The 22,659-nt window shown below is 43.2% G+C and overlaps 1 long non-coding RNA gene across 1 annotated transcript; it reads left to right on the top strand.

The window, feature by feature from the left end:
* Positions 1 to 5,547: 5,547 nt before the first annotated feature.
* LOC131399074 (uncharacterized) lies at positions 5,548 to 12,874 on the top strand. The gene is made up of 2 exons (XR_009217057.1): positions 5,548 to 5,695; positions 12,516 to 12,874. It is a non-coding gene; the product is annotated as an uncharacterized LOC131399074 (long non-coding RNA).
* The last annotated feature ends 9,785 nt before the right edge of the window (positions 12,875 to 22,659 follow it).

Below are 22,659 nucleotides of genomic sequence, written 5' to 3'. Positions count from 1 at the left end.
ATACCCAGCAGTGGAATAGCTGGATCATATGGTAGTTCTATCCTTGATTTTTTGAGGAATCTCCATACTGTTTTCCGTAGTGGCTGCACCAGTTTGCACTCCCACCAGCAGTGTATGAGAGTTCCCTTCTCTCCACATCCTCTCCAACACATGTTGTTTCCTATCTTGTTAATCATAGCCGTTCTGACGGGCGTGAGGTGATATCTCATTGTAGTTTTGATTTGCATTTCCCTGATAGTTAATGATTTTGAACATCTTTTCATGTGTCTGTTGGCCATCTGTATATCTTCTTTGGAGAAATATCTGTCCAGGTCTTTTGCCCATTTTTTAACTGGGTTGGTAGTTTTTTTGTTGTTGAGATGCATGAGTTCTTTATATATTTTGGAGATTAAGCCCTTATCAGATGTATGGTTTGCAAATATCTTCTCCCAATTGTTAGGTTGTCTTTTCGTTTTGTTGATGGTTTCCTTTGTTGTGCAGAAGCTTTTTAGTTTGATGTAGTCCCATTTGTTTATTTTTTCTATTGTTTCTCTTTCCCAGTCAGACATGGTGCTTGAAAATATGTTGCTAAGACCGATGTCAAAGAGCGTACTGCCTATGTTTTCTTCTAGAAGTTTCATAGTTTCAGGTCTTACATTCAAGTCTTTAATCCATTTGGAGTTAATTTTTGTGTATGGTGTAAGGTAAGGGTCTACTTTCATTTTTTTGCATATGGCTATCCAGTTTTCCTAACACCATTTGTTGAAGAGACTTTCTTTTCTCCATTGTATGTTCTTGGCTCCTTTGTCAAAGATTAGCTGTCCATAGATGTGTGGGTTTATTTCTGGGCTTTCGATTCTATTCCATTGATCTGTGTATCTCTTTTTGTGCCAGTACCATGCTGTTTTGGTTACTATAGCTTTGTAGTATATTTTGAAATCAGGGAGTGTGATACCTCCAGCTTTGTTCTTTTTCTCAGGATTCCTTTAGCTATTCGGGGTCTTTTGTTGTTCCATATAAATTTTAGGATTCTTTGTTCTATTTCTGTGAAAAATGTTGTTGGAACTTTGATAGGGATTGCATTGAATCTATAGATTGCTTTAGGAAGTATGGACATCTTAACTATGTTAATTCTTCCAATCCAAGAGCACGGACTATCTTTCCATTTCTTTGTGTCGTCTTCAATTTCTTTCAGCAATGTTTTATAGCTTTCAGTGTACCGATCTTTCACCTCTTTGGTTAAGTTTATTCCTAGGTATTTTATTCTTTTTGTTGCAATTGTAAATGGGATGGTATTCTTAATTTCTCTGTCTGCTACTTCGTTGTTAGTGTATAGAAATGCAACTGATTTTTGTATGTTGATTTGGTATCCTGCAACTTTACCGAATTCATTTATTACTTCTAAAAGTTTTCTGGTGGATTCTTTAGGGTTTTCTATATATAAAATCATGTCATCTGCAAATAGTGACAGTTTCACTTCTTCCTTTCCAATGTGGATCCCTTTTCTTTCTTTTTCTTGCCTGATTGCTCTGGCTAGGACTTGCAGTACTATGTTAAATAGGAGTGGTGACAGTGGGCATCCTTGTCTGGTTCCTGTTCTTAGAGGGATAGCTTTCAGTTTTTCACCATTGAGGATGATATTAGCTGTGGGTTTCTCATATATGGTCTTTATTATGTTGAGGTACTTTCCTTCTATACCCATTTTATTCAGAGTTTTTATCATAAATGGATGCTGTATCTTGTCAAATGCTTTCTCTGCATCTATTGAGATGATCATGTGATTTTATTCTTCATTTTATTAATGTGGTGTATTATGTTGATTGATTTGCGAATGTTGAACCATCCCTGCATACCTGGAATAAATCCCACTTGATCATGGTGTATAATCTTTTTAACGTATTGTTGTATGTGATTTGCTAGTATTCTGTTGAGGATTTTCGCATCGATGTTCATCAGTGATATTGGTCTGTAATTTTCTTTTTTTGTGTGTTGTCCTTGTCTGGTTTTGGTGTCAGGGTAATGTCAGCTTCGTAGAATGAGTTAGGGAGCTTCCCCACCTTCTCAATTTTTTGGAAGAGTTTGAGAAGGATAGGTATTAAGTCTTCTTTGAATGTTTGGTAGAATTCAGCAGAGAAACCGTCTGGTCCTGGACTTTTATTTTTGGGGAGGTTTTTGATTACTGTTTCGATCTCCTTACTGGTGATTGGTCTATTCAAATTCTCTACTTCTTCTTGATCCAGTTTTGGAGGGTTGTATGATTCTAAGAATTTATCCATTTCCTCCAGATTGTCGAATTGGTTGGCATATAGCTTTTCATAGTATTCTCTTATAATCTTTTGTATTTCTGAGGTGCCTGTTATAATTTCTCCTCTTTCATTTCTGATTTTGCTTATTTGTGCCTTCTCTCTTTTTGTCTTGGTGAGTCTAGCTAAAGGTTTGTCAATTTTGTTGATCTTTGCAAAGAAGCTGCTCTTGGTTTTATTAACTTATTCTGTTGTTTTTTTAGTCTCTATTTCATTTATTTCTGCTCTGATTTTTGTTATTTCCCTTCTTCTACTGATTTTGGGCTTTGTTTGTTCTTCTTTTTCCAGTTTCTTTAGGTGCATTCTTTAGGTGCATTTAGATTATTTATTTGAGATTTTTCTTGTTTGTTGAGATAGGCCTGTATTGCTATAAACTTCCGTCTTAGAACCGCTTTTGCTGTATCCCATAAATTCTGGCATGTAGTATTTTCATTTTCATTTGTCTCCAGGTATTTTTTGATTTCTTCTTTGATTTCTTCGTTGACCCAGTCGTTGTTCAGTAGCATTTTGTTTAATCTCCACGTATTTGTGGCCTTTCTGATTTTCTTCCTATAGTTGATTTCCACTTTCATACCGTTGTGGTTAGAAAAGATGCTTGGTATTATTTCAATCTTCTTAAATTTATGGAGACTCGTTTTGTGGCCAAATATGTGATCAATCCTGAAGAATGTTCCATGCGCATTTGAAAAGAACGTGTATTCTTCGGTTTTTGGATGGAATGCTCTGTATATATCTACTAGGTCCATCTGTTCTAGTGTGTCATTTAAGGCGAATGTTTCCTTATTGATCTTCTGTTTGGATGATCTATCCATTGGTGTAAGTGGTGTGTTAAAGTCCCCTACTATTATTGTGTTACTGTCTATTTCTCTTTTTATGTCTGTTAATAATTGCTTTATATATTTAGGTGCACCTACATTGGGTGCGTAGATATTTAAAAGTGTTATATCCTCTTGTTGGATTGTTCCCTTGATCATTATGTAATGCCCTTCTTTGTCTCTTTTTACAGTTTTTGTTTTAAAGTGTATTTTGTCTGATATGAGTACTGCTACCCCAGCTTTCTTTTCATTGCCATTTGCGTGGAGTATCTTTTTCCATCCCTTCACTTTCAGTTTGTGAGTGTCCTTAGGTCTGAAGTGTGTCTCTTGTATGCAGCATATATATGGGTCTTGGTGTTTTATCCAATCAGCCACCCTATGCCTTTTGATTGGGGCATTTAGTCCATTGACGTTTAAAGTAGCTATTGATAAGTATGTATGTACTGCCATTTTTTAACTTTTTTTCTCAGTGTTTTAGTAGTCCTTCTCTGTTCCTTTCTCCTTCTATACAGAATTGATGGTCTCTTTAGTTTGACCTATGTCTGGAAGCTCTACTCTTTAACTCCCCTCCTCCCTCATTTTATGTTTTTGATATCATATCTAACCTCTTTTTTGTGCATTTGTATCCATTGCCCTCTTATCATGGAAATAGATCATTTTTCCTATTTGTGATCTCTTCTTTTCCCCTTAAATCAGTCCCTTTAACATTTCTTGTAGCACTGGTTTCTTGGTGACACACTCCTTTAATTTTTGCTTGTCTGGGAAATTTTTGATCTCTCCTTCCATTTAGAATGATAATCTTGCTGGGTAGAGTATTCTTGGCTGTAAGTTTTTTCCTTTTAGCACTTTAAATATATCATGCCACTCTCTTCTAGCCTGTAAGGTTTCTGCTGAGAAGTCAGCTGATAGCCTTATGGGGTTTCCTTTGTATGTAACTTGTCTTTCTCTGGCAGCTTTTAGGATTCTCTCTTTATCTTTAATTCTAGACATTTTGATTATGATGTGTCTTGGTGTGGGCCTCTTTGGGGTTATCTTGTTTGGGGCTCTCTGTGCTTCCTGTACCTGGATGTCTGCTTCCTTCCTTAGGTTAGGGAAGTTTTCATCTATTATTTCTTGAAATAGATTCTCTGCCCCTTTGTCTCATTCTTCTCCTTCCAGGACACCTATAACACGGATGTTAGTATGCTTGATGTTGTCCCAGAGGTCCCTTAGACTGTCCTCACTCTTTTTAATTCTTTTCTCTTTTACCTGTTCAGCTTGGGTAATTTCTTCTAGTCTTTCATCCAGCTCACAGATCCGTTCTTCTGTATCCTCTACTCTACTTTTGTGTCCCTCTAGCGAATTTTTCATTTCCAGTATTGTATTCTTCATTTCTGATTGGTTCTTTTTTATATCTTCCATTTCTTTGTTGACATTCTCACTGAGTTCATCTATTCTTCTCCCCACATCAGTGAGCATCCTTAACACTCTTAGTTTGAACTCTCTGTCAGGTAGGTTGCTCATTTCTGTTTCACTTTTCCTTTTCTGGAGTTTTGTCCTGTTGCCTTACTTGGAATGTATTCCTTTGCCTCCTCATTTTGCCTCTTTCCCTGTGCTTGTGTGTATGTATTAGGTAGGTCAGCTACGTCTCCTGCTCTTGGATAGATGACCTTATACAAGTGATGCCTTAGGAGTCCTGCAGTGTGCTTCCCTCAGTTCTCAATGTTCCAGGGGTGACCCCTATGTGGGCTACGTGTGTCCTTCTGTTGTGGCCTGTTTGCTCTCCCTGTATGTGCCCAGGTAGGCCGAGTTATGCTCCTGGCCAGCTGTTGTAATGCTCAGCTGTTTGTAGTTGTTGTGGGACCTTCAGTCTCTTTATCAGGTGTGGGGAGCCCCAGCACAGTTGGCTGCAAGTTCTAATACCACATTTGTGTTGCAGTATTTCTTTTAAGTGAGTAGGCCCCCAGCGTGGCAGGTTGTTAGGCTCAGGGGCTTACAATTGCTATAAGCCTCCAGCCTTTAGGTCTCTTGTCAGCTCTCTGAGGATTGCAGCTGGGTGGGGCTGGCCTCAGGCACAGGAGCACCCAATTGTTTCAGACTTGGGAAGGTGGGGCAAACACCCTATGTGGGTCTTTGAGAAGCACAAGTCTTCTGCAGCTGACAAGCCCTGCTGCCCACAGGTCCACACACACAGTCAACACAGTCCTGCCCTGTGTGCGCGCCCCGATCTCCCGAAGCAGACCCAGTCTCTCCACCGCGGGAGCCCCACACAGTCTGCCACTGCCCCACACTCTCCACCCACTCCTTGTGCACGCCCTGCCCCACTGAAGTCGGCTCAGTTGCCAGGCTGCAGAGAATCCAGTCACCAATCTATGCAGGCCCACAAGTTGCCTGAGGGCTAGTTGCTGGGTGGCGCCAGTCTCTAGGGTGAGCTGCCCGCCCTGGCTGACCTGGATTAAATCAGTGCTCTAGTGGGTGGGGCAGACCTGAGCTATCAGGCCCCAGGGAGAACTCCAATGGCATCTGTGTCAGCACGCCCACACCAGGCCACAACAACGGCTGCCGCCAATGTCCCAGTCCCTGGAGAGGTCTCACCGAGATGCACTCAGGGCCTATCAGGTGAGTCTCTTTTCACCAAAGCACCGTGCACCTTTCTTTCTGGTGATCTTAGGATGCTTTCTGAGGCGGGTGAGTTTGCACGTGGGCCCTTTAAGAACCGGTTTTAGTTTCTTTGTGAACCAGCTTTTCTGGGGGTACTCCCCAATGTTTTAGTAGCAGGCAAAGTCAGATATTACGCTGCTGGTCTCGATTGTGCTGGGTCCACAAAATGCCTACAGCAGGGGCGCTCTCCGGCTCAGGGCCCCCTCCTCCAGGGAGGCTGCGTACCTGTGTGCTGCTCCCGGGCAGCTGCGAAGCTGGCGGCTTGTGAAGGTGGTGTTTTTTCTCTCCAGAAGGGAGCCTCTGCCTCTTCCACCTCAATTAGGATTGTCCCTTGTTGCAGGAGTTCCTCTTATCCAGTTTTCAGTTCTGTCTCAGGGGTAAATTTTCCATGAGTAGTTGTAAATTGGCTGTGTCCGCAGGAGGAGGTGAGTTCAGAGTCTGCCTACACCGCCATCTTGACTCCCTCCTCACTTCTTTTAAATTGGGGAGGAAATCTGACTTAAGCCCCATACTACATATTGAAAGATTTTTGGTTGATTCCCAAGGGTCTTCTGTGGTCACCCATCCCTCATATTTCCTGTTTGTGGTGATCTCTCAAATTGTCATATCTCCCCTTCAGGGGTCACTCTCTTCTTTGTGTCCTGTACCAAGCTGAATGTTAGGTGCAGCACTTTTCTTGTTAAATCTCCAAAGCACCACCCATGGCAAAGCAGTTGCATATTGCAAACAGATGTTTTAACTAAAGATTGGGGATTCCAGAGGGAATTATAACACAACACCACCAACAATTGCAAACTAGAGCTTCTGGGCCATTTCCACCCCAGGGTCTCCCTGAATGGACAACTGTCTTTCTTAGCATCTCACTCCTCCACCAAATGGCTTCTGTCTCTTCATCACTCCCCTCCTCATTCATTTTTCTGTGTTCTCTCACCTTTATTATGCAGAATAATTCTGATGTCCCTTTGTCTCACCCCGTTTCCAAATCATGCTTTGGGGGAAGGGGGTGGGGAGACTTCATCTTTCACACCAAAGAGGCCATTAAAATAGTTTTCTAAACAAAGAGCCATCTCGCCTAATGTGAAATATGCCACCGATCTAGTACTGCAAACCAGCTGCAGTCCATTCCTGCTTTCAACAGAGATTTTCTTTCTTCCCACTCTATATGCACGTGCTGGCAAAGGAGAGGGAGGGGCTTGAGGAGATTTTCTTGAATTATCCAGACTATTCCTTCCACTTAGTGTTTGATTTTACATGGCCAGAGAAAGCCTGAGTGTGCTTCAGCTTTCCTGCTGTTTTCCATGTCTGTGTAATGAGGGAACAGCTGATCCCTGTTTTTAAGAAATCTGGCAAAAATAGCCAATAGCTTAAATGTGCAAATTGAAGTTATTCCACTGGCTGAAATTGGACCAATGGCCAATTAAATGGCTCTGTAGAAGCATACACTATATTCATGTTGGGATCCCTCAGCTGAGAAAACAGCTGGAGGGAGTAACTGCAGATCAGCCACGAGAATTCTGCTGAACCTGTTTCTTGACAATTAACTGCAAGAGTTAGGACATATGGTCCTTGGTCTGAACTTTTAAGGGATTACAAAGAATCATGGTATGGGGGGATGAGTGACAGCAGATCTGAGTTCAAATCTACACACTGCCTCTTCCTAGCATTGGGACTTTGGTTACTTCATCTGGAAACTGCCTTAAATCATTTCTGGAGCAAGACAGAAGATGGATGGATGGATGGATGGATGGTTGGATGGACGGACGGACGGACGGACGGATGATAGGCATTTACCTGTAAAAAGGAGATAATAATGGCCACCCAGCATATTTTCGGGGGTTATTGAACATCTGAAAGAGCTTGTACTATTGTGGACTGGGTATTTTTTCTTCTACAGCCAGAACAGACACTAGTGTTAAATTTTTCTAGAAACATACATCCCAATGCATTTCTAAAGGGCCACTACCAAGGGAAGTTCTGTGGTTGCAGACAACACCTCTTAGGAAGGAAGCAAAAGCACAGCAAACAAGCTCCCTCCCCACTTCCCCTGCCAGTTCCCACCCCTTCTGATGCCCCCTCCAATATTCCACATTTGCCATCTATCATCGCCCACTCTGTCCTTGTTTATCCTAAAGCAGTACTTGTTAAAGGCTCTATGACCACTCCAGCTATTTCCTTTGAGGATGATAACACTGCAGCCATAGCTTCATTATTATGCTGATCGAGCTTGGTCTGAGCTGCTTTCATACCTGCCACATTAAAGCTCCCGTGTAGGAGAGGCCTCCAGAGCCATTTGACGGCACTGGGTGAATCTTAATGAAAGATGAGTTCTGAAGAGTTGTTTTTGAACCCCCCTCCCCCAATCAGGTAAAGGGTCCCAGCTTTCACTGCCATAAATAAGTAAACAACCAAACAAACAAGCAGATCATAAAACATAAATGAGAGAGTGCAAAGCTCGGAAGAAGAAAAAGGGAAGGAGACCCATGCACAGCACAAATCCCTTCCATTGTATGGTATGCATTGCTCTTTCAAGGCGAGCATAATTATCTCCATTTTAGACATGAAGAACTTAGGCCTCCTCATTGTGAGAAGACTTATTCAGGGCCTTACCACTCCTCAACAACAATGCTCTGGCACCCTTCTGCATGCAGGCCAACCAGGGACAGAACTGGGGAGCTAACTTAGGTCAAACTGCTGAAGATTAGAAACTAGAAGGTGATGGAGCTGAGACTTGAGTTAATGGATGCCTTCAAGATCTGAGCCCCAGGAAGAGGAAAAGTGCACAGCTGTCTTACATCCTGATGAAAAGATGTTATCAACAACCCTCCTGCTTGCTTTGGCTACTTTTCAGGAGTGTCTTATGGAAAAGCGAAGGACGAAGACTTGTAGGTCCCAGAGGCATTTCTAGACAACTCGGAGGGAATGGGTGAAGAAAGACCCCTGTACCGGCAGCTTCAGGGTGTGTATGGGAGATGAGTCTCCCTTCCTGGCTGTAAATCAGGGAGCTGGGCTAGAGGAGGAGGCCTGAGCCACTCCCATCCCTACATGCCCGAGTTCCACCAGGGGAGCTCTCTGAGCAGCCCATCTCAATAACTCCCATATATCCTAAAGGATTCCCACTCCTCTCTGCTCCAAGCCCAAAGAAGAAATCCTGAAACCAGCAATGCTGCTTGCTGCTCCCATGAGGTAGCTATAAGGATGTAGGGGAGCAGAATAAGCTACCCAAAAATGTGTCTCTTTGGCTTGATTATTTTTAAGAACAAAAAACTCTAGAAGAAACTTCAACCTTTCCCCTAACTGCCTAAAAGAATTTAAGATAGGGGGCCGGACTGGTGGTGCAAGCGGTTAAGTGCACGGGCTCCGCTGTGGCGGCCCAGGGTTCACCAGTTTGGATTCCGGATGCACACCAACGCACTGCTTGTCAAGCCATGCTGTGGCGGCGTCCCATATAAAGTGGAGGAAGATGGGCATGGATGTTAGCCCAGGGCCAATCTTCCTCAGCAAAAAGAGGAGGATTGGCAGATGTTAGCTCAGGGCTGATTTTCCTCACAAAAAAAAAGAATTTAAGATAGAAGCTATCACCATAGATAACTATAGTATAACATGAACTAGGTGTGATAGACAGGGAGGAACCTAGCAAGGCCCATTTGATCAAAGTCCTCTCCACGTCCCATTGTCTTTGCAAGACATGGCAAACAGTTATTTACCAAACATTTGCTTTTCCATCTCCATGTGAATTGCTTTCTTCCCCTTTGACATCCCAAACCACTACCCTCAACATCCTCCTTTGTCTTTAACTGAAGATGGTATTTAAGGTGATGGTTTCAGGCTTTTTGGTGAGTTACTCAGATTTCCTGGGTTTCTCCCATGTATACATGTTACTAAACTTATTCAATTTTCTCCCATTATGCTACCACATGTCAATTTAATTCTTAGACCATCCAGAAAAACCTAGAAGGGAAGAGGAAAATTTCTTCCTCCCCCACAGCTACAATAGTCCATATCTTCCTCACTGAGAAGTCTGTGGTCCCTAAATCTTTCTACTCAAACCTGAACACTCCTCATTTATATTAGGTATATAGTTTAATTCTTCCTACTAGAGAAATAAAGATTCTCATATGTGGTGGGCTACCCAAGAGTCGTCCCATCCTCTTCTTTCCTTGCTGGCAGATGTCTGCATATTCTCCAGATGTTCGCAGCAACCCTCCCTTCCTTCCCTGTGTCTTCAGCCAAGGCCACTCCCCTCCCATCCAGGAGTAAATGTTAAAAGTTGATTAGCTTAAACCAGTCGTGTTGATCCTATTCATGTGCCAGTGATAGATTTAGGCCCAGGCATAGGATGTAACCCTGGCCCATAAAATATAAGGACAAGACTGTTGTGGGTCCTTAGAAAAGTTTCCAGTGTTCTAAAAAAGGGACATAAGCCAGGGACTTTGCCCTCTTCCTGCATTTGAATGTGGGCAATACTTTGAGCTGTGACAGCTACAGTGAAACTAATCATATCAGCAGAGCCAAAAGAGTCATAGAGAGGCCAACAGGAACCTGACGTCTCTGAGCTGCTGAATCCATCAGCTCTGGAGGCACCTACTGCTGGTCTTCTTGTTATGTGAGATAATGAAATTTTCATTATTATTTAGGTCGTTTTTATTTGGATGTCTTGACACTTGTAAATAAAAATCGTCCTAATATACCCCCTTGTTCCTTTGGAACAGAATCCCTATTTTGTTTAGGTAACCTATACCCCTACATAGATTATGAGATGAGCTAAACTATTGCTGATAGTCCCATTTCATTACTGGGGATTGGTCTAGGGTGCAAATGTGACCCAAATCTGCAATGAAATGGGATGGGAGGTCTGCCAGGAGCTTCTAGGAAAGGTTTCTTCCTTTAGGGAGAAAATACACAAGAAAAGGAGATTTTTCTTCCCCTGATGGATATCCTCATGCTTGGGTATCCCACGCATGCATCTACAGTGGCCATTTTGCAGCCATGAGGGATGCCAGTCTGAAGACCAAGGTAACACGCTGAGGTTGGTGAATCCCTAGTGTTAAAGAAATTTCAAGTTGGGTTTTCTATTACATGGCCAGGTAATGATGAGCTTTAGCTTAAATCTGGTTTAAGAATGGATTACTTATAGTTATCTATCCTGTCACTTGCCTTCCAAATGCTCTCTTGAGTGGAGAGGAAGGGATAGCATAGAACCTGGATAAATGGAATTTGCAGACATTCATATCCCGCCTGTCTAGGCCACAGGAGTAGTGAGCGCCAGTTAGGGATGTACCATTAATACTTGTGGCAATCACAAATTACTGTGGTGCTCGTTAGTTTTTATTTTATTACCACTTCCATTTTCTTTTTGATTTAATCATCGCTAAATTTTTTATAAGGAAGAGGGAAGACAAGGATAGATTGAGAAAGCCTGTAAAATGCATTACATCTTTAAAAGATGGATTTTATTACTCACATGCTTGTAAAATGCTTTCATGAATATCAAGTCCCCTCATACCTCTCCCCCACCAAGAAAAGAAAAGAAAATTGTTGTGGTGCTATTTGCTTTATTTTCCTGCAAAATGGCTTGGATTGTGTGAAAATCTGGGTGGACTCATTGTCGGGTATCTGGTGTATGACGATCATCTAAGGTGTGTATTGGGACAGAACGTGACCAAGGACCACAGACCTGGCCTCTGGTCAATCAACCATTCTGACCTTGATTTCTACTCATTGGGCTCTACCAAATGCTCCTAGACCAAGCAGTCAAAGATAAAGTTGGGGAAACTATCATTTTAATTTACAAAACTGTGCATGGCTGCCATTGAACATCCATAAATACAACTATGCCAGATAGCTATAATCAGCTCAGCAAAAAATGTATTGTCATCCTTTATCTTCTTTTCCAAACAGACAGAAACATCACCTATACAAACCAGTTTGATCATTCTTTGGACTAGGTTGACTAATGTGGTTTGGGCCTGCAGAGGCTTGCACAGTCAATTGTCAGGTCATAAAAGGGGCTCTAATGCAGAAAAAAAGATATATGTAACTGATGCCTAAGAAGCCGAGAGTTCATGCTTTTGAGAGACAATATAGTAGAGCGCAAAGAGCGTTTGTCCAGGACCAAAACATCTGAGTTGTAGTTCTGATTTCATCAATAAGTAGCTGTACGTCTTTGCCAAGTCACTTTGCCTCTCTGGATCACTGCCTAGTCTTGTGTCCCCCAAAAAGACATGTTCAAGTCCTAATCCTTGGTACCTGTGAACGTGACCTTATTTAGAAATAGGGTCTTTGTGAAACCAGCAAACAGTTAGCCATTGATGATTAAGCAGCTAGTAACTATGGGGAATTGGAATTGGTCACCTCAAAATATGTCTCCACCTGAAAGACACTTTGGCCCCCACCCCCACTACCTGACCAAAAGAGTTTGGGATGGGAGGCCTGCCCCCAGAACAGGCCATCACCCATAGACATCTCTGGGTATCTGGGAGGGTCCTTGCTAAGCCCATTCTTAGCTCTGGTTCCCCTTTGTAAGATACATTTACATTTGTAAAGGATATCTCCATTTGTAAAGGTATCTTCTTCCCTGTACCAGGAAGAAGGGGGGATGGCCTTACCTAGAAACTTATCAGAACAGAAGGAGAGGACTTAAATCTGCATGATAAACTTACCCGTTGTGAACTGTGCTGTTTAGGCAATATGTTATCTGACTCCCACTAGGTTCCTATAGATGACTTCTCCCTGGAGCCTGAGTCACCATTGTAACGGGTGTTTGATCTATTTTTTTCAGGAATTGGAACCCCTTGTCTACTTCAGGCCAGTTGAGACCACCAACCCATCAATTGGTCCCATGCAGATATATGTCTGATAAGTGACTTTTTGACATCAAGAGGTTAAAACTCCACCCTCAGAGCATTCTAACGCCACCATTCTGTGAACATGCCTCCTACAAAGAGGCATGAAGCCTGACCACGCTTGCACAGATCTTCAGTAACCTCATCTCTCCTCACCTCCAATCATTTCGGACCACCTTGCCCCTGCCCCATAAATATCCCTGAGTCCTTATTTTCGGGGAAGTTGATTTGAGATTCATTCTCCCATTTCCTCACTTGGCTGCCTTGTGATTAATAAACCTCTCTCTTTCTGCAATATCATCGTCTTGGTGTTTGGCTTTCTGGGCGGCAGGCAAAAACAGACTTGGTGTGGTAACATTTGCGGGTGTAATTAAGTTAAGGATCTTAGGATGAGATCATTCTGGATTTAGGATGGGCTCTAAATCCAACGACTGGTGTCCTTCTAAGAGAAAGGAGAGGGAGATTTGAGACTGAACACAGTGACACAGAAAGAAGAAGGCCTTGTAAAGACAGGCAGAGACTGGAGTAATGCATCTACAAGCCAAGGAATGTCAAGGATTGCCAGCAGCCTCCAGAAGCTAGGAGGGAGGCATGGAACAGATTCTCCCTCAGAGCCTCTAAAAGGAACCAACACTGCTGACACTTTGATTTCAGACTTCTCGCCTCCAGAACTCTGTGAGAATACATTTCTATTGTATTAGGCCACCTAATTTGTGGTACTTTGTTACAGCAACCCTAGGAAACTAATACAAACTTTCCAGTTCAGACATTCTACCTGAAAGCATCAGTTTGATTAGAGTCAGATCTCTCCATTCTGTGATTTGGGGTGGGGTTGCAGGGTAATAAAATTTACCAAAAAAATGAAGACATCTGAATCCTTTATTTTGAGGTTAAAGTGAGGAGTGGTGCTCAAAATTTCAAATTCTTTTTCCTTCCTTTTTTCCATCTAGATAAGGCACTAAAACGCTCAACAAAGCGTTATTTTAAAAAATATTCTCAGCCTGTGGAAAACAAAAGCAGTCTCAATCTAAGTGGAAGATCTATAATTCAACCAGGACAATCAGCACCTGCATTTATTTACGTTGTGATGAGATTCTAGTAAAACCCCATCTTGGGACATGGAGAATAAAGTAAGCAAAAGGGATGCTCAGTTCAGCAAGACTGTTCGATCTTCAGAAGTTTCTCCTAAAACTTAAAGTTTATAACTCAAGAACGAATTTTGTATTCAAGTTGGTGGACAGCTGGAGACAAATATGATACCGCACCCATTCATCCATCCATTCAGTTATTCATTCATTCAACAAGTATACTTGAATCTTCATCCTGCACCAGGAGCTGAGCTCAAAGCTGGGGATATATTGGAGACCAGAGAAGACAAAAGCCTGGCCTGTTGGAGGATCAGGAGGTGGGAGGAGGCAAGAGGAGATCAGAAACAGGATTACAAATTGTGATCAGTTCTATAAAATAAATAGTGCAGAGTCAGACAATGATAACAGGGAATCTGAGATATGGGAGGGCTTCTCCATGGGTGTAGGATGTAAGCCTATAATATTTAAGGTCTGAAGATGGAAAGGAGCCAGGCAGGCAAAGAGCAAAACCCAAGTCTGTGTTTTATTAAATGTTCAATGGGAAGCTGCTGAAATGTTTTTAGCAATTGTGTTTAAGGGGCAGCAATAAATGTAGGGGATCACTAGGAGGCTCTGGCTATAATCCGGGAGAGAAATGACAGAGCTTTGACAAGGCGGTAGCAAAGCAGAAGGAGAAAAGTGCATGGCTTGAGAGGCATCTCCAGTAAGAGGCAGTTAGGAACAGTTTACTTCAAACCCGTTGGCATTCATTTCTGGGCCACTCAGACTGTCCTGTAGGTGAAATCACCAAAGAGAGAGGCCCAAGCCATTAGCCTTCGACTTGCTTTTAATCCAACTAGCCAGGGAGGGAAAGGAAATGTTCACACAAGCTAACCCTTGGAATATGAACTTGGACCCATTTAGGAATCTCACAGGAAACCCAAATTATTGCCTTTGAATGGTGACACTATTGCTCCATTTCAGAGACCTGAGCTTAACAGCTACCAAAGAGGCCAAGGCAAACTTAATCAGCATTCAGAGAACAAGGGTGGTAATGCTGTGCTGCCAGAACATTCCAAGAAGGATCAACACACATGAGGGTGTGGAAACCAGGAGGAACAGTAGCAGATATGGGTCGTTAGCCTGGAAATGAGAATGCTCAGGGGGCACCTGAGAGTTGAATAACTCTCACAAAGAAGAGTCTGGTTGTTCTGTGTAGCTGTCAAGCACCCAGCTGGGACCAGTGTTAAAAGCTGCAAGAGGCAACTAAATGAAGAGGAACTTTCACACCGTCAGAGCAGCCACGGTGTGCTGGGCTGCCTGGCAGTGGGGATTTCTTCATCTCCAAAGGTGTTCAGGCAGACAGGGGAAGACTGCCTACCAGGAATTTTGTAGAAGGACTGATATATCTGGTATGGGCTGGATGGTCCCTAAGGACCTATTAATCTTCCTTTTAGCAGCTGTTCGTGGGTGTGATCACAGGGAACCATCGGTTGGAAAAAGATCCATTCCTCCGAAACATTCCCCAGTCTTTTGAAAGAAGACCGTCCAAGACTAAATTCTTTCTTCCCTCTCCTGCGCATTGCACCAGCTGATACTACAAGCCCCATAATAACAAAGTTTCTGCCGAAGAACTTGGCAATATTTTGGTCTCTCGATTGTTCCTTTCAAATGCTTCCACTGCCGAGTGGAATCAGGCCTCTCACGGCAGCCTGCATAGTGCCTCGCTCACTAACCTTGCCAGGTGAGGAACCACATCAAAACCTTGTCGTGTTGCAATGCCTTTCCCCAAACGATGCTAAGTTGAGGCGCGCTCCTGGTGCACATATGAGGCATCATTAAATCTCATGACAGGATGTGAGCGAAACATCAGGGGCCTTCGGGGATCAAAGAAGTACAACACAGTTGAAAAGCCGCTCTTTAATAGGGGGGTAGGAGCAGGAAGTGTCCCTTTGTTAGACAGCAGTCCTAATGACTTCTCGTTGCTTTCCCCATAAAGGCTGCCTAATTATGTCATATATGTCTGCACCTCACATTCAAGGCCCCCTCGGTGTCTGGGTCCCCTACTGTCAACCTTGCAGCCCTTGAGGTCATAAAAGCGAGAAAGTCTGCTGCTGCAGAGCTGGTTTTGTAGCTGGTTTTCCTAGCTTTGGACATATAAACAATCTCTCATTATATTTTAGTGGTCAAACCAGGGGGTAAGGGGAAGAAGAGTCCTTCCTCAAACGGATCCCTGCTTATTTCATCTTCTTTCACTCCTGTGGGACCATCACTTTGGTCTTTAAGATTAGAGATGGCATCTCATTTTCAAACAGAGACCCAAACTGTATCTCAGCAGTAGGTACACTATATATCCAATTTTTCAGCTCAGCCTGTAACAAGACTGGAACTAACTGGATTCCTGGCAGTCTTACAGGTGCCACAATGGTCCCTGAAGGCAGAGACCAGATGGCCAGATGGGCCACACCACATCCCCAAAGACCTCCCTCTTCTAGGTCCCTGGCAAACACCCAGTGTCTGGACCACCCACATTGATATTTAATTAGATACCTCCTTGCCTTATGGTTTGTCTATTCTCGTATGCATCTCTCTCTCCCTAACTTGCTTGAAAGCCACTTACGAGGGTTTGGTTTGGTTTTGGTATACCTCCGTAGACTCCAATAGTGGGTTATGCAAATAGCAGATAGATGGATGGATGGATGGATGGATGGTGGGATGGATGGACAGATGGATGGTTGGATGGATGGACGGGTGGGTGGGTGGATAGACGAAAATACATACTACCATGTTACAAATCATTAAATACTATTTTAAGATGTGAATCCACAGACTCCCGAGTAATTGTATGATTGCTTTGATCACATCTGCCATATCCGAACCTTAATTCAGAAGAGCCCTTGCCTTAAAGTTAATTTCTGTCACAAGAAACTTTTCTCCCTAGTTCTGCACACTGCAGCAACTCATGAATATTCCAACATCATAAATCTGAACTCTGGCCTTTGGAAAAGACACATGAAAAACCTCCCTGCTAGAATTTTTTTTTTTAACTCTTACATAACCTGTTTCTTCATGTCCCCCTGCAGACCGTTGCCACCCATCATAGCTACCAACCAATGGTGCTGGTGCCACGGAGTGCCAGCGAGTGCCACCCACTGCCACCTGGCTTTGGGGGCAGCATAGCATAGTGGACATCCTCCCTTTGGAGTCAGACAAGTCAGAGCTTACACCTGCCTCTGCCACTTTCGAGCTGTGGGGCTTTGGATGGAATATGTGACAACCTCTCTGAGCCTCGGTTTCCTCCCCTGTAGATTAATCTTTTCCACTCTGCTGTTGGAAAAGTTTTAGGAGATAATGTGCATACAAGCCTGGCACGCAGCAATCTGCTCACTCAGGAATCACTATATTACTATTCTCTGGTGGAACAGTGTGTTCTTCAGGATTCACAGCAACTAAAGGTGGATGCCCACCTCCAAAAGACATATCCAAAGCACAAATACATCAAGCTGAAAAATACATACTTACATAAACATTTACGTGTAACGAAACCAGCCAGCAAGCATCGAGTTTCTGTGAAAATGTTAAAAAAATGTTCAGATGCAGAATCCCATCATGATTTGACTCCTGGTTCCAAATGGTTTTGATGTACAGCACCTTCATCAGGAAAACAAAACACAGTCATGAACGTTGCCGTTTACTTAGGGAAAGATGGGTACGCGCCACTTCCTCCCTCCCCAGTAACAAGGCAACCACTCTGCTCTGGGAAGCAGGCAGGGAAGCTGTAGCTTGACCCTGCAGGTTGTTATTGCTCATGATAAGGTTTTTGACCTACTCTGCCTCAGCTTTCTCACCTGTGAAATGGGACCATGAATACCTTGCTTTGTTGTTGTATAGTTCAGAGCTAGTACACTTGCCAGCACAAAGAAGGCATTCAACTAACGTTTACTGAACTGTTGCTGTTTCCAGGAAATTGAAGTCACCCTTGCTGGTATCCTATAGGATTTTAAGTCTTAAGTTTGTTTCAACATTTGAAAAGATATTAAAACTCCAGCTTCTTTGCAATAGAGTTGCAGGTAGATTGGTTGGGTGGGGGCTGGGGGGCTGTAACAACTAAGAGGCAAGAGAATAGAAACATCTGATGTTCGAATTTGCTCCTGAGAAGAAACTCTTTTAAGATTTTGCTTGTTGTGTTTGACAGGTTGTTGTTGTTAGGGCCATCACAAAAGCTCCCCAGTATGTGGTCCATTTGGGAACAATAAAAGAACTACAAGGGCCAGAACCGGCTCCAAGAAGAATCTTTTTAGTTTCTCCTTTGAAGCCAACATTAGATTGTTGGCACTGGAACTAAAGGCTGCCTCAATCTGGAGCTGTGTTTTATCTCGAGATGCAAATTTGCCCTGCAAACACACAGAAAGCTCTCAGGTTGGAGCAACTCCGCACCGCACTGCTCTCATGCCACACTCTCACAGGGCTCTGGGAGACCCTTCTTGCTGCTGACTCTAGCAGGAAAGAGAGAAAAGTCTCCTTCTGGAGCCCCACCTGCCTCCCAGCCACCGAGAGGGGAGTCTGGGGTCACTGCTCCTTGGGAAGCATGATCCAATCCTAGCCTCCAGCTAGGCCACAATCACTGAGCCAGCATTGAACTCTACAGGCGTTTAATCCAACTCCTCTCCCAATGCAAGAAATCTTTCCACCATCACTCTGACTGGTGGTCCTACAGTCTCCCAATGAACTCCTCTATTGACAGGGAGGTCACTCCTTTGCAACCAAGACCGTTCTATGTTGAGCAGCTCTGACTGGAGAAGTATTTTTATAGTGAGCTGAAATCTGCCACCATATAAGTCCTACTTAGTGGTTTTAGTTCTGCCCATTGGAATACTAAGAATAAAATAAATTAATATCTCAGAGGATCAAATGATACTGAGTTTACCACAAACCCAAATATTTTCCATTTTGAGTATAAAAAAAAAAGTTGCAAAATCCATATGGCTCTCTGTGTCCCCTTCCCTTCCTCTCCCTGCTTTAAAAAATATTTATTAGCTTCCTTCCTTCTTTTCTCTCTCTCTCCCTCCCTCCCTTCCTTCCTCCTTCCTTTTTTCCCTCCTTCATCAAAATGCCATTAGGCAGCCCAAATGACATAGGAGGCCTGGGGGAGGCTGGCTCAGGCTGGTGTCAGGGTCCACACACAAGGGGCAGAAGTGAGGGGGTCCAGAGATTGACTACATAGAGGGGAACAGAGATAAGGGGAGCTAGGTTTCTCACTATCAAAAAGGAAGTGCAAATATGGAAAGGGAGAAAACTAGAACAGACTCTGTGATGTTGGATTGGAATTGGAAGCATTGATACAAACTCATGGTTTTCAATAAATATAGACGTAAATTTGTGTCTATTATATGATGTGTGATTTTGTAGCTCCGTCCATTGATAAAGCCTGAGAGCGGTGACATCTCACTAGCAATGAGCACATCTATGGCCCAAATCTTGATTTTGAAACACTATTCTCCATTGACTGAAAGGAACCAGAACTTCTTGGAGAAATGGCTGATTCCAGGGCAGCGTTAAGTAGAAGAAATGCCTGGAACACCTTGTGCTGCCAAAAAGTAAGGAAGTGCTCAAAAGAGTCACAAAATCCACATTTTGGAAATATGTCAAAAGCATGTAGGAGCCAGTTTGAATGGGTTCCCACTGGCCAAATCTGGAAAAATTAGAGCATCAAAATAAATTATGATAGTAATAGATTATAGCCATTGAACAAAAAAATAGGAACCCATAAATCCACATGGAAATATAAAATTTTAAATGAATAAATAAGAGAAGAGAAGGGAAGGAGAAGAAAAGCTTTGCCCCATGGTAGAAGGGCAACCACTAAATGGAGGAGTCAGGGTATTAGAAATTCACCATTTGGCAACCACCACAGTAACAATTAATTCAGGCGAGAGATGTCAAGAGATGCTACAACCAGTGGCTGAAGGTAGAGCGAGGAATGAGATTTTACACAGTGTCAAAGTACCTCCACACAAAACATTTACTAAATACAAAGAGGAAGAAAGGATCCGTGGAGAAACCTGCAGACACCATCTTAACCAAGTGATCCAAGTTAACACCACCAACAACAGGACCAATAGACATCATGCACCTACCACCCAATAGAACACAGCATTGATGATATTCTGGCTAAAAATACATAACCTGGGTCTAATGGAGAAGGAACAATGGACAAACACAAATTGAGGCACATTCTACAAAATAACTGGCCTGTACAGATCAACGTTTTCAAAGTCATGAAAATCAAAGAAAAAGGAAGAACTGTTCCAGATTGAAAGAGCTGAGAGGGACATGACAACCGAGAGCTACTAGCAATCCTGGACTGGATCTAGTACATAAGGGACGTTGCTGGGACGTTGGCAAAACTTGAGTGGGGTCTCAGGGTAGAAGATATACAGGAGTTCTTTGTCCTATTTTTACAAATTTCTGTAAGTTTGAAACAGTTTAAAAATAAATGTTTTTTAAAAAATTCATATACTCCAGTGCTTTTTGAAGTTCCCCCCTTAAGAAAACACTTTCAACCTAATGATACCTAAAATTCCATCAATATAGTTTCTACCCACTCCCACTCTCTTCTTACTGAGACTTAAAACTTTGAACTTTGTTAAAATGCAAGTATCCCCAGGAGAGGTAATATTTTAATTATTATTTATTAATAATTTATTATATATTTATTAATATTTATATTACCACTCGTTTCAATAGTGTTTCCCAAAGCAGCTTGCGATATATTAGATCTAAGAGACTTTTGTTAATTGGTATTAAGGAAAAGGAGATTTTTGTTGTTGTTGTTGTTAAAGAAATTTGGAAAACACTGAGTTATGCAAAGTTTCTTTACTGCAGGACCCCTCAGAGCCTTTAAGAAGTTGATGTGTATTTAAACTGGCCTGAGGGGAAATTGCATTTAGAATTATTTGATCAGTGCACCATAGGTTCCAAAAAAGATATTTCGGAAAATGCAGGCTGACAGATTCCAATCAGCAGGCAATAAAGCATTGAGAGTTTGGGCTCTGGTGTAAGATGCCCTGGGTTCAAATCCTGGCTGCCCCACTTAGTAACTGGATGGCCTTGAGCAAGTCAATTAAACTCACTGTGCCTCGGTTTCCTCATCTATAAAATGGCAGTAACAAGAGTTCTTACCTTGGTGTCATGGGGATAATTAGACACAACAATAGAGATCAAAATTGTTGCACAGTTCTTGGCGAATGTTTGCACTGCATGTTGTTCTTATTCCTGCTATTTTTATTCTTTCTTTGGAGGCTGTTTGGACTGGAACAGAGCCTAAAGGGATGGGGACACTACAGAAGGCCACCAAGATCAAGAGAGGAGGGAATGGGCAGCAAGAACTAAGAAGCCGAAGGTACTCAAGACAAACTACCCCCCCCCACGCACCCCAACTTTGAGAGTATTGCTGTTAAAGCTGCCTCCTACACATCCATCTAGACTCCCCCAAAAGTCCATGTGTGCTGTGGGGGCAAAGACCCAGCCAGACAAGGCCAGACTGCTCCATCCTTCACCCAACGAGAGTACCTATCTTCTCCAGGGAAGAACAAGAAAACATTTCCCCCTTTGCAAATAATTGTTGCTACTTGCTTCTCTGTAAATACATTCAAGTGGTCCACTGAGTTAGCAGCAGGGGCCTGCCCCTGGCCCATTAGCCACTCCCTCCTGTGCCACAGGAAGGAGGAAGAGGGGTTTGGAGAGCATGGCTGCCTGCCAAGTGGGGTCTTCCCAGCCACAGCCCCCTGCCCCAGAGTCACCACTGAGGAGCTGACCCCACGGAGCTGTCAGCTCACCACAGCCGGGCTTCACCCACGCTTCAGAAAATGAAAAGCTTTATTAAACTTTCAAGTCCAGAACAGATGTGTCCAGACATAAATATTCAAAAGATCCCATCTGTTAGGTAAATCGTCTTTCGATGTAGTAACGGAGGGACCGTACATTAGTGAGACCCCGTAGCTCTGAGAGCCCAGGAGTGTTGGAAATCCTGTGAGCAGATGCTCCTGGAATCAAAATAAAAGAAGCCTGAATAACAAAGAAAACTCCAGGCAAGACCAAGCAGAGGGGAATTTCACTGCCACACCAATCAGGGCCTCTGTGGGGCCAGGAGCCCCGAGAGAGATGAGGCTAATGATGAAACCCCAAAAGAGTGCATGGGGCAGAGGGAGGGGGTGGAGAGAAAATAACCAAATCCCCCCACACACACCTGCAAGCTAGATTTTGGTTAGAGATGAGTTTCTCCCTGTGATGGCTATAACACATTTCTTGTCCCCCAGTCAGTTCACTCCTTAGGGAAGACACAACCACTCTCGGCCTGGGTCCCTCATTGGAAAATTACATTCCTGTGCACACACTTTATGCAACAGTCCACACTGAGCACTGTGGAATGGAACGATTAATAATCAAAATAATAATAAATCACTGACACTTGCAGAGCCTTACTCTGTCAGGCACTGTTCTCAACACTATACATTGACTGACGCATTTCATCTTCCCAGCAACCCTCCAAGGTAGACACTACTATTATGCCCATTTTACAGATGAGGAAACTGAGGCACAGAGAGACTGAGCGATTTGGCCAAGGGGTCTTGGACGGGGAGCGCTGAGCCAGGATTCAAACCCATGCAAACTGTTGCACAAGCTAAGCGTGTCACCCCTACACTAAGATGGTTTAAGAACAAGAGGCAGAAGTGCTTCCTGCCAGGAAGAAGCTCACGTTCTAATGTAGAAAAGTGCAAGACACATTAGGAGACCAAAGAGAACATGTACACAGCTGCTTAGGAATCCTGCTCCACAGCGTAAAATGGGGTGCTTCAGTAATGAGGCTGCTGGAGAGGGAGGTACCGACCCCCACCCTCCAGGTGGGGAACCCAAAGCCCTCAGAAGGGTTTGCCTGCTCTGTGTCCTCACTCCCCAAGTGAAGCAGCCAGGCTGAGCTGCTCCCTCTGTCCTGAATGCACTTGCGTTGCCT

This window comes from Diceros bicornis, chromosome 37, assembly GCF_020826845.1.
Source record: "Diceros bicornis minor isolate mBicDic1 chromosome 37, mDicBic1.mat.cur, whole genome shotgun sequence".
Lineage (NCBI taxonomy): Eukaryota > Metazoa > Chordata > Mammalia > Perissodactyla > Rhinocerotidae > Diceros > Diceros bicornis.
This window is presented reverse-complemented; position numbering and strand designations above follow the sequence as displayed.